Source organism: Lissotriton helveticus, chromosome 4_1 (genome assembly GCF_964261635.1).
Source record: "Lissotriton helveticus chromosome 4_1, aLisHel1.1, whole genome shotgun sequence".
NCBI classification, from domain to species: Eukaryota; Metazoa; Chordata; class Amphibia; order Caudata; family Salamandridae; genus Lissotriton; species Lissotriton helveticus.
Window position 1 is genome coordinate 324,069,496 of NC_136063.1, and position 9,735 is coordinate 324,079,230.

Sequence of the window (9,735 nt, forward strand, 5' to 3'; positions counted from 1 at the left end):
CTGAGGCGGAGCGGAAGGGCGTTCCATGCTTTGGCAGCGAGGAAGGAGAAGGAGCGGCCTCCCGATCTGGTCTTTCTGGTGCGGGGACCACGGCGTAGGAGAGCTGGGCTGATCGTAGGGTCCTTTGGGGTGCGTGGAATTTGAGTCGGCTGTTCAGGTATGCTGATCCGGTGCCGTGGAGGGCCTTGTGTGCGTGGGTGAGCATCTTCAAGGTGATTCTTGCCTCGACGGGGAGCCAGTGGAGTGTGCGCAGGAGATGTGGCAGTGTTTTGGCAGGTTGAGGACCAGTCTTGCGGCGGCGTTCTGGATGTTCTGTAGCTTGCGGATGAGGTTTTTGTTTATTCCGGCGTAGAGTGCGTTGCCGTAGTCGAGTCTGCTGGTGACCAGGGCGTGAGTGACTGTCTTTCGGTGTTCGAGGGGGATCCATTTGAAGGTCTTACGAAGGAGGCGGAGGGTGTGGAAGCAGGAGGATGACCCCTGTGCAGGGGTTCCTGGTTCACGATACCTTGCCAACCGGTCCATGCTCCAGTTCTGTCCATTCTCTAATGTTACCGTGTTGTTTTTAACTTCTACGATCTTTTTGGGCTTTAAGTATTTTGATTCAAAATTGCCAGTGATGTTCGGCCTCCTTACCATTATCAACTCTCCAAACGCCCAACTTTGTGCTTTGCATCCATGTTTAGCATCATACTGTTCTTTATATTTGGTCTGAAGAGATCCTATTTTCCCTCTAACTTCTGCAAACGAATGAGAAGAACACTCTCCACCTCCTATCCATGAAGGGAAGAATTTGGTGCTCGGCTTCCTTCTTCTGAGGGAACAGAAAGGAGATATTCCAGTTACTGTGTTTGGAGTCGTGTGAAATGCCCATAATAGCTCTCTGATTGACCTTTCTACAGGAACATTGTTGGCACATGCTAACTGCATGTTCTCTTTAATCATCCTATTCACTCTCTCGATCATGCCATTTGCCCGCGGGCAGTACAGAGCTGTTTTATGATGTGTAATCTTGAGCTTCTCCAAAATTCTGACATTGCTGATGACGTGAGCTGTACTCCATTGTCCGTGACTAATTCAGAGGGAATACCTTCATTGGAGAACGTGTCGCTCAAGAATTCTATTAAATATTCGTTAGTGATATCATTGACCATTTTAGCCACCACCCAGTGTGAATGGAAGTCAGTCAAAGTGAAAATAAATTGTTTATTCATACCTGATCTGTTGATTGGGCCTATGATATCCAGCGCCAGTTTGTCCCATGGTTTACTTGGAATAGACACCGGCGATAATGGGGCCTTCTAGATATGTTTGGATTTGTCACTGTTTGCGCAAGAGCAGCAGTTCTTCACCTTGCTCTCCACCCATGAATCCATGCCGGGAAATCAGTAATGCTCCCTGAGTCTGTTCTTTGTAAGGCTTCTCCCTAAATGTCCTTCATGGACTAGATCGATAAGTTTGTCTATTAAGATCTTTGCGGGTATTATTTTGTCCTTTCTCCAGAGCAATTCTTCATTGAGACTAATTTCATGTTTCACTTCCCAGAATTTGCTCAATTCGTCATCGACATCTTTGTGACTCTCAGGCCACCCATTTACAGTTAGATTCTTCAATTTGCAGATAGTTGGGTCATTGTTCATACTTTCAGCCCATTCCTACTTGCTAATGGTACTTGAATGTACTTGTAAAATGGGGAATTCATGAACCTCAAACTGCTCCACCTTGTCCAAAGGTGCCCTTGATAGGAAGTCTGCTGCCTTGTTATGGTCTCCGGCAACAAACTCCACTTTGAAGATAAAACTTTCTAACCCTAGCACCCAGTTGGCAATCCTGGGTGTGCAGCTGGTAGCCCCTTAGAACTGAAAATGTACACCAAGGGTTTGTGATCCGTTCGGATGGTGAATTTAATGCCCCATAGGTAAAACTTGAAGTGTCTCACGGCCCAGAAACAGGCTAGTGCCTCCTTTTCTATTACTGAATAGGTTTTTTCTGTACCGCTCAGGGTGCGAGAGGCGAGAGGCGAAACCCACTATTCCTTCTCTGCCTGCGATGACTTGAGACAGGGTTGCACCTAACCCTTTGTTACTGGCGTCCGTGGTAAGTATAGTTTTCCTTGAGGGATCAAAGTTACACAGATACGGGGCATTAAGAATATCTGACTTGATGGCCTCAAATGCATTCTGGTGTACTTCTAACCATTTGAATTGGGCATGACTCTTTGTGAGATCCCTGAGATCTCCAGCAATGTCCGCAACATTTTTGGCATACTTTGCCATATACTAAGCTAGTCCCAAGAAAGACAGTAACTCTTGCTTGTTTGTGTGGGCTTGGGCTTTTTCTATGGCCTCCAGGAGGCTGAGCTAGGGACGGAAACCTTTGGATATTGAGTGACTCAAGTAATCTACAGACCCCACTCAGATCCTGCACTTCTTTTCATTGAGAGTGAGACCTGCTTCTTTGAATTTCACAAGAACTGACCTGAGATAAGTATCATGTTCCTCACTAGTGGCCCCATATATTAAAACATAGTCTTGGAAGCATATAGTATGAGGGATTCCTTCCAAGATGTGCTTCATGATCTTTTGAAATACCGCAGCCGCGGAAGCCAACTCAAACGGCATACCGAGGAACATGAAGGAGCCTAAGGGAGTGGTGAAAGTAGTAAGTTCTCTTGATTCAGTATGAAGTTCCACCTGGTGGTATGCGCTTGATAAGTCTAGAACACTAAAGCAACTTGCCTCCCCCATGGTGCTCAATGCTTCATGAATGCGGGGAAGTGGGAATCTTTCCACTACAATGTTGTCATTGAGATCTCAGAGGTCTATGCATAATCTTATAACGTTATTATCGGCCTTCTAAGCAATAACTACTGGAGAAACCCATGCACTGCAATCTACAGGACTGATAACTCGCAGTTTTTGCAGTCTGTCCAGTTCCTCCCTTAAAGGTTCACTCATTAAGTGTGGTATGGGCCTAGTTTTATGGGTGATGGGTTTAGCGTAAGGCTTGAGTTTAATCTTGTGTTGGAAGTTTTTAAGTAGTCCCAATTTTGACGAAAATACTTCCGGGAAATCCTTAACCCACTTGTCACTAGAACTATGCGAGTCCATGGAAAGAACTTGCTCATGGCCGTTGGGATTAAGTATTATGCCCAGTTCTTTGTGGTGTTGCCACCCCAGTAGGTTGGAGCCTTCCTCTACAATATAAACCTTACCTAAGATTGAACGGTCTTTAAAGGTGATGTGGGAGTTCAACATACCCTTGTCAGGAATAGGTTATTTTGTGTAGCTACGTGGATTGATATTCGCTCCCAACAAATCCTTTTCATCACATACATTAATATTTTTAAAGTCTGATATATTCATCAATGTAAATGGTGAACAAGAGTCTGCGTACATTTTTACCAACTTTCCTTCAATACTGACCTCACATTGGGGATAATCTATGTGATTGACCGCTTCAGACTCTTTTATTTGGAATACAATTTTATTAATGGACTGTACTTTTCACTCTTGAGGACTTGAAGGGGAAAAATACCTCGGACTAGGACTATGGCAAAGCCTAGATAAATGGCCTTTTTTATTACATTTCTTGCACCAAGCTAAAATTGCAGGACATGTAGGGTTATTGGCCAGATGGTTATTGCTGCCACAACTGAAGCACTTGAGTTTGTTAGTAGCAGCGTGTTTGGATTTCTCCACTTGGGAATGTTTTTCCCCTTTGATTTTTAATACTTCTCCCTCCTCTGAAGGTTCCTCTATTTCACTAAATTACTTTCAGCATTGGTATGTTCTCCCTGATTGGATTTAGGTCTTATTTCTTTTATGCATTTAGCTGTATGTTCGATGGATTTAGCTATTTCAATAGCTTCATCAAGATCAGGTTGTTTTTGGAGTAGTTTCTCTTGAATTCTGCTATTGCTAGTGCATCTTACTATTTGGTCTCTTATGAGGGAATCATTATGTTCCCCAAATTGGCAATGAACAGTTAGACCCCTCAATACTGCCACCTAGCTAGCAATACTCTCATCTTTTCCCTGGACTCTACAAAAACATTTGTGGCGTTCAAGTACAATGTTTTTTCTTGTCCCCAAAATGGATTCCCAACTTAATTAACGATACCTCGTAAATATTAGATGCATCCTCCAATACTGGTTCAGGTAATGTGTCGAATATCTTCCTGCCCCGGTTGCCTAGATTGTGGAGGAGGACATGTTGCCTTCTAAAAGCACTACATTTCTCCCCCCCCTATAGCAATTAGATATGACTCAAACACTCTCACCCCTTCTTTCCAGGGCATGTTGGGTTCCCCACACTCATTTAAAAAAGGTGTGGGTTGTGACATATTAGGTGCAGCCATAATGGTGATGAAAAATGTTGCACAAGGTATACCACAATAATATTCCAGGTTATGAAAGTACCTTAACACTGGTGACGACTGGTCTGCGTGAGGGAGGAGAGCGGCCATACTTCCCTCTTGTGTCATCCACTAGCTAAACCTTGAGGCCCGCAAGGTTATGGTACTTTTATGATTCAAGGCTTTCAGACATGTCATCTCCTTCAACAAGATGTTTAAGCGTCACCAGCAGCAGCAGCAGCAGCAGCGCTCTCATTTGAAATTTTATGAAGTAAAACTGCACATTGGAAAAGACTGCCTTTGCGTTTATTTAAGACATTGAAAATATCCTTACAGTTAATGCGCTCGAGCGTGAAAGGCTTGGTGGTTCTGATCGCGGGTCATTACTAATATAATTACCAGTCTTCGTGAAGGAGCGCGAGTGCATACTGAGCATTCAATGGACAAATAAACACCAGGTGTAGCCGAGCAGTTTCTCAGCTATTGTCTGGTATACTTTATAACACTTGCGATGAGGATGGGATTCGAACCCATGCGCAAAGCACAATGGATTAGCAATCCATTGCCTTAACCACTCGGCCACCTCGTCAATAGCTGAGAAACTTCTTCTTTATTCACGGCCTCCACTGTGCCACCAGGGTAACAGGACACTTCAGTATACATAATTCAGTAATGTAACATTAGAATATATAATAGGTGAAGAAATACAATTATGATAACAAATAATATTCTATAGGTGACCAAACAAATTGATAAAAATTGGAATTATGAATAATCTCAGTAAGAGATAATTGTGCACCTCTTCTTGTAAAAACGACCCATGACCACCAAGCATGAACTGAAAGAGTTGAAACATCTTTCCAACAAAAAGTAATGGACTTTAAAGCAGCTGACATTAAGAAATTAAACAAGTTTCCTTCTAAATTATTGAGATTATGCACAAGACCAACCGATTTACAAATTAGTAACTTATAAGAAAGAACATCATAAATAGGTAGAATCTTTAACACAAAATCCCAAACATCAGACCAAAACTTAGAAATGAAAGCTCAATCAAATAACATATGTTGTAAGGATCCAATATGTGATTTACAATGCCAACAAGTGTCAGATTGTAGCAATTTAGCATGACATAAACGTAGTGGAGTCCATAAACAATTAAATAAGATGCAAGAGTTGGTCTGGTAAAGCGATACAGGTAGTCAACCAGAAATACTATTAAGCCAAATAATTTTCCAACTGTCATTAGATAAAGAAAGAGAAATTTAGTTATTACAAAATGTCGAAATAATACTTAGACTAGCAGCCCGTCCCGACGTTGTCCGGGCATGAAATGTTATGTGTGTAATGTTTCACAGCGTTTTTTATATGTGCCTCCTTAGCTGTCCCATATTTGCATCTCCTTAGTTCTCTGTGCGTCCTCAGCTTTAAGTTTTTAAGCTTTTGTGTGTGCAAGTGCATTGTGTTTGATGTTAATGTGACCGTGCCCCTTCACTTTGTTATGTATTTGGAAGGTGTTTGTGTGGTTCTGCATGCAGTGCGTTGTTTATATGTGGCTTGTTAGGTGGGCCGTATTTGCAGCTCCTTCGTTGTGTGTGAGTCCTCAGCTTTAAGTAGTGTCCGGCGTGATTCCGTGCTTGCGAGGGCTGGTTTGAGGCCCCGCGCGTTGTCTTTCACGTTAACGTGTGTACATGTGTACGCTGAGAGTGCCCTGCGTGATCCCGTGCTTGTGAGGGCTGTTTTGAGCAGCTTGTTGTTTGTACGTGTGAGAAGTGATCAGAACAGTAAGGCGGAGCGTGAATGTTTCCGCAAGCCACGCCCCTTTTTTTTAACTTAATTGTAGTGCAACCCCATATGACAAGGCTGACGCCTAAAAAGTTAGCGGCACACTATATATCAGTAATGTCGCGTCATGAGAACGGCAAGGTGGAGCGTGAATGTGCACACAAATTCCTGGCGCAAGCCGCGCCCCTTTTTATTATAATGTTGTTTTTTTCCAGTGTGACAACGTTAACGCTTATACCCACAAAGGTTGGTTCGCACTATATATGATTAACGCGGCCTGATGCGGCGCAGCTTGTTTTGAAGTTGGAGCGTGAATGGGCTTGCACATTGCTTCTGAAAGGCGCGCTAGTGAAGTACGCGGACATTTTTTTTTATTTGTGGCACATCCCTCAGACAACGCTGTTCTGCCAAACCCCTCTGAGAACGGTGCACGCCCACAAACTAATAATGTGAAGTGTAGTTTGACACGCCCACGCCAACGCCCAAGTGGAGTTTGACACGCCCACGCCCACAAGGGACTACTTTACCCCTAAGGTTCTTTGACCTTTCTAATGTATATGGTGGCCAGCTATAAACCCTATGTCCATCTGCTGCAACTACCCTTTACAATGGTGTATTGGGTGTTGTGACTGGTGCTGTACTTCTTGAGTTTACCCGCCTCAAAGGTTTCAGCTCTCTCTTTAAAATCCTCATCCCTCTGCGCAGGACTCAGTAACATCGCAGCCTGGATGTATGATAACAAACTGAAATTGAACGGGGGGAAAACAGAGCTTCTTCTGTTTGGCCATAACACCACCCTATGGGGACCCCAACATTGGCCCTCACAAATGGGCACTCTACCCATTCCATCTAAAACAGCACGCAACCTCGGCGTAATTTTTGACGACCAGCTATCTATGAAGAACCATGTGGTTAAAACCTCCTCCACTTGTATTACCATCATTAAGTGGTTGCCTAAGATCATCTGGATGCTCCCCCAGGATACTCAAAAAACCGTGGTCCAGGCTTTAATCACCTCTAGACTGGACTACGGGAATATTCTTCTCCTGGGAGCCTGCAAAGAGGTGACTCGTAAATTACAGACAGTCCAGAACATGGCGGTGCGACTGCTCTGTAAACTCCCCAATACATCCCCTACCTCTAATTCCCTACGTACTCTGCACTGGCTCCGCATTGAAAGCCGTACAAAATTTAAGGCTCTCTGCTTTATGCACAGAATAAAAGCTGGTCTGGCCCCACCTTATCTTAAATCTTTAGTTCAGCACTATTGCCCCCCCCCGCACTCTTCGATCATCTAACCAGCACCTGTTCTTGGTTCCTAGAATCAAAAAATCCAGAATGGGTGGCCGCTCCTTCTCATGGCTGGCCCCCTCACTTTGGAATTCCCTTCCCCTTTTGTTGCGTACTGAACCCAGCTACCTCAAGTTTCGCAGATTGGTAAAAACTTGGTTATTTAACCTATAACTGCCCTTCTTTCGTTTTTCCCTCTCTCATTTGGTTTTAGCGCCGAGAAACCTACGGGTAGCTGCGCGCTTTATAAACTTAAATATAAATAAATAAATAAATTGCCAATTGAGGCAGCCATTTTCTTATACAAAATAGAAACTGTATGAGAAGATGAAGAGACAGCTTGAATATAAATTATTAAATCTGTAGAGACAGTAGATGGAATACCATGAGGAAAGGAACCTAAAATTGAATTGCATAAAGACTCATACTTAACAAAATCGGAATTAGAGAGCTTAAATTGTGATTGCAAACTATCAAAGGGAACTTAGGCATTATTGCAGTATAAGTCCTTAAGATAGTAAATACCAGCATTAATCTATGAATTCCAAAAGTTTATATTTCTATTCAATTTAATAACGCTACTATGCCATAATGACAAATCTACAGTATTACCTACAGGAGATGAAAAATGTGCATCTAAATCATTAAGAATTAATTTAGAAGATTTGTTAATAACTGAATGGTGTAAAACTATAGACGTATTGGACATAGTAAGCAAGGTAGAAAATGGGAAGGAGTTTGTAGCAGGGATTCCGTTCTCCTACAGAACTGTGCATAGAGATTTGGAACCTCAGTGAATTAGGGTGACCCAAAACCCACCTCAGTACCCAAAACCCCCTTACCGAGCTAGCTACAGTGTCTCATTGGTCATAGCAAACTCCCAATGTTTTAGACAAACCAGAACATGAACTTACAATACCTCAGGTCACGTGGAACACATGAGCACTCTTTCGTTATTGTCCCGTCGGAGCCGGGACGTGGGGTTTCTCCCTTAGTACCGGGGTTTCTACGGGTGTAGGAGGTGCAAAGAGAAAGACAGGTGCCTTCAATAAAGGTTTTAGCGAAGGCTTTATTGGAATATAAGTCTTCTTCATGTAACTCAAGTAACTCAAGATAAACGGACAAATGAAACAAAGGAATCTTCCTCTTTGGTCCTTGGGGAGAACAGTCGTCCTGGGGTTCGGGCCTGCTCCGGGCGTTGTCTTTCTGGTTCCGCTCCGGTACCGGCAAAGGAAAAGGAAACGAATGTCAGGACACATACGTTGTATAACAGAGTAACGGGGTCGGGAGTGAGGGATGAACAGTCCGTGCACTTTTAAACTACCCTTGGCTTGGGGAAGTGCTCGTGCAGGGATAGTACGGAAGGGAAGTCTATGCGGCTATGCGGGAATAGGGATCTGGTCACTGGTGTTTCCTCCGCCCGACCCAGCCCGCTACCCGGCCCCGTACCTCTTGGAGCCACGCTCCTCCCGTGGGAACGTGGCAGGGCGAAGCGTGGAAACGTTGGCCTCCTGGCTTGTCGTCCTCCGGTGTCTCAGCTCCCTGATACTGCTCCTCGGCTTCCTCCAGGTTCTCCGCTTTGCTCAAAACGCCTTCCATCTCCTTTCCAGGTGTGCCGGCTTTTGACGCCCTTGCGTCCTCAGGGGGCGGAGCCTCGGCACCTGGCTCGATCCTCTTAAAGGGGCCGTCGTCCTTGTATTCCGGAAACCAGACCGAGCTGTCCTCTTCCATCCATGCTGCCGGCGACTGCTGTGGGGACAAGGAGCACGGTAAAAGGGGTGTGGCCATCCACCATTCATCCACAGTCGGAGGGTCCAGCTCCCCTGCCCCGTCACACACCTCCCCCCCTGGCTTCTCCCATTCGGGGAGAGGGAAGGACCTAGACAGAAAGTCAGCATCACCGTTGTTCTTCCCCTTACGGTGTTGAATTGTAAAGGCATAGGTCTGGAGAGACAGGAACCACCTCAACACTCGGGGATTATTGCTCCTGTTTTGATGTATCCACCTCAGGGGCGCGTGATCAGTATAAAGGATGAATGGTTTTCCCTCGAGATAATATCTCAACTTTTCTACAGCCCACTTTATCGCCAATGCCTCCCTCTCTATAGTGGAATATTTGCACTCCCTCGGAAATAGCTTCCTACTCACATACAACACAGGATGTTCAACCCCATCACCACCCACTTGTGACAGAACGGCTCCAATTCCCACATTGGAGTCGTCCGTTGCTAAGAGAAAGGGTTTCGTATGATCAGGAGAAGCCAGTAGAGGGGCAGTGGTCATGATGGTTTTTAGTGTCTGAAATGC

At 44.5% G+C, this 9,735-nt stretch overlaps 1 non-coding gene across 1 annotated transcript; it reads right to left on the reverse strand.

Annotated features, from left to right (window-relative positions):
* Positions 1 to 4,862: 4,862 nt before the first annotated feature.
* TRNAS-GCU (transfer RNA serine (anticodon GCU)) lies at positions 4,863 to 4,942 on the reverse strand. The gene has a single exon. It is a non-coding gene; the product is annotated as a tRNA-Ser (tRNA).
* Between the last annotated feature and the right edge of the window lie 4,793 nt (positions 4,943 to 9,735).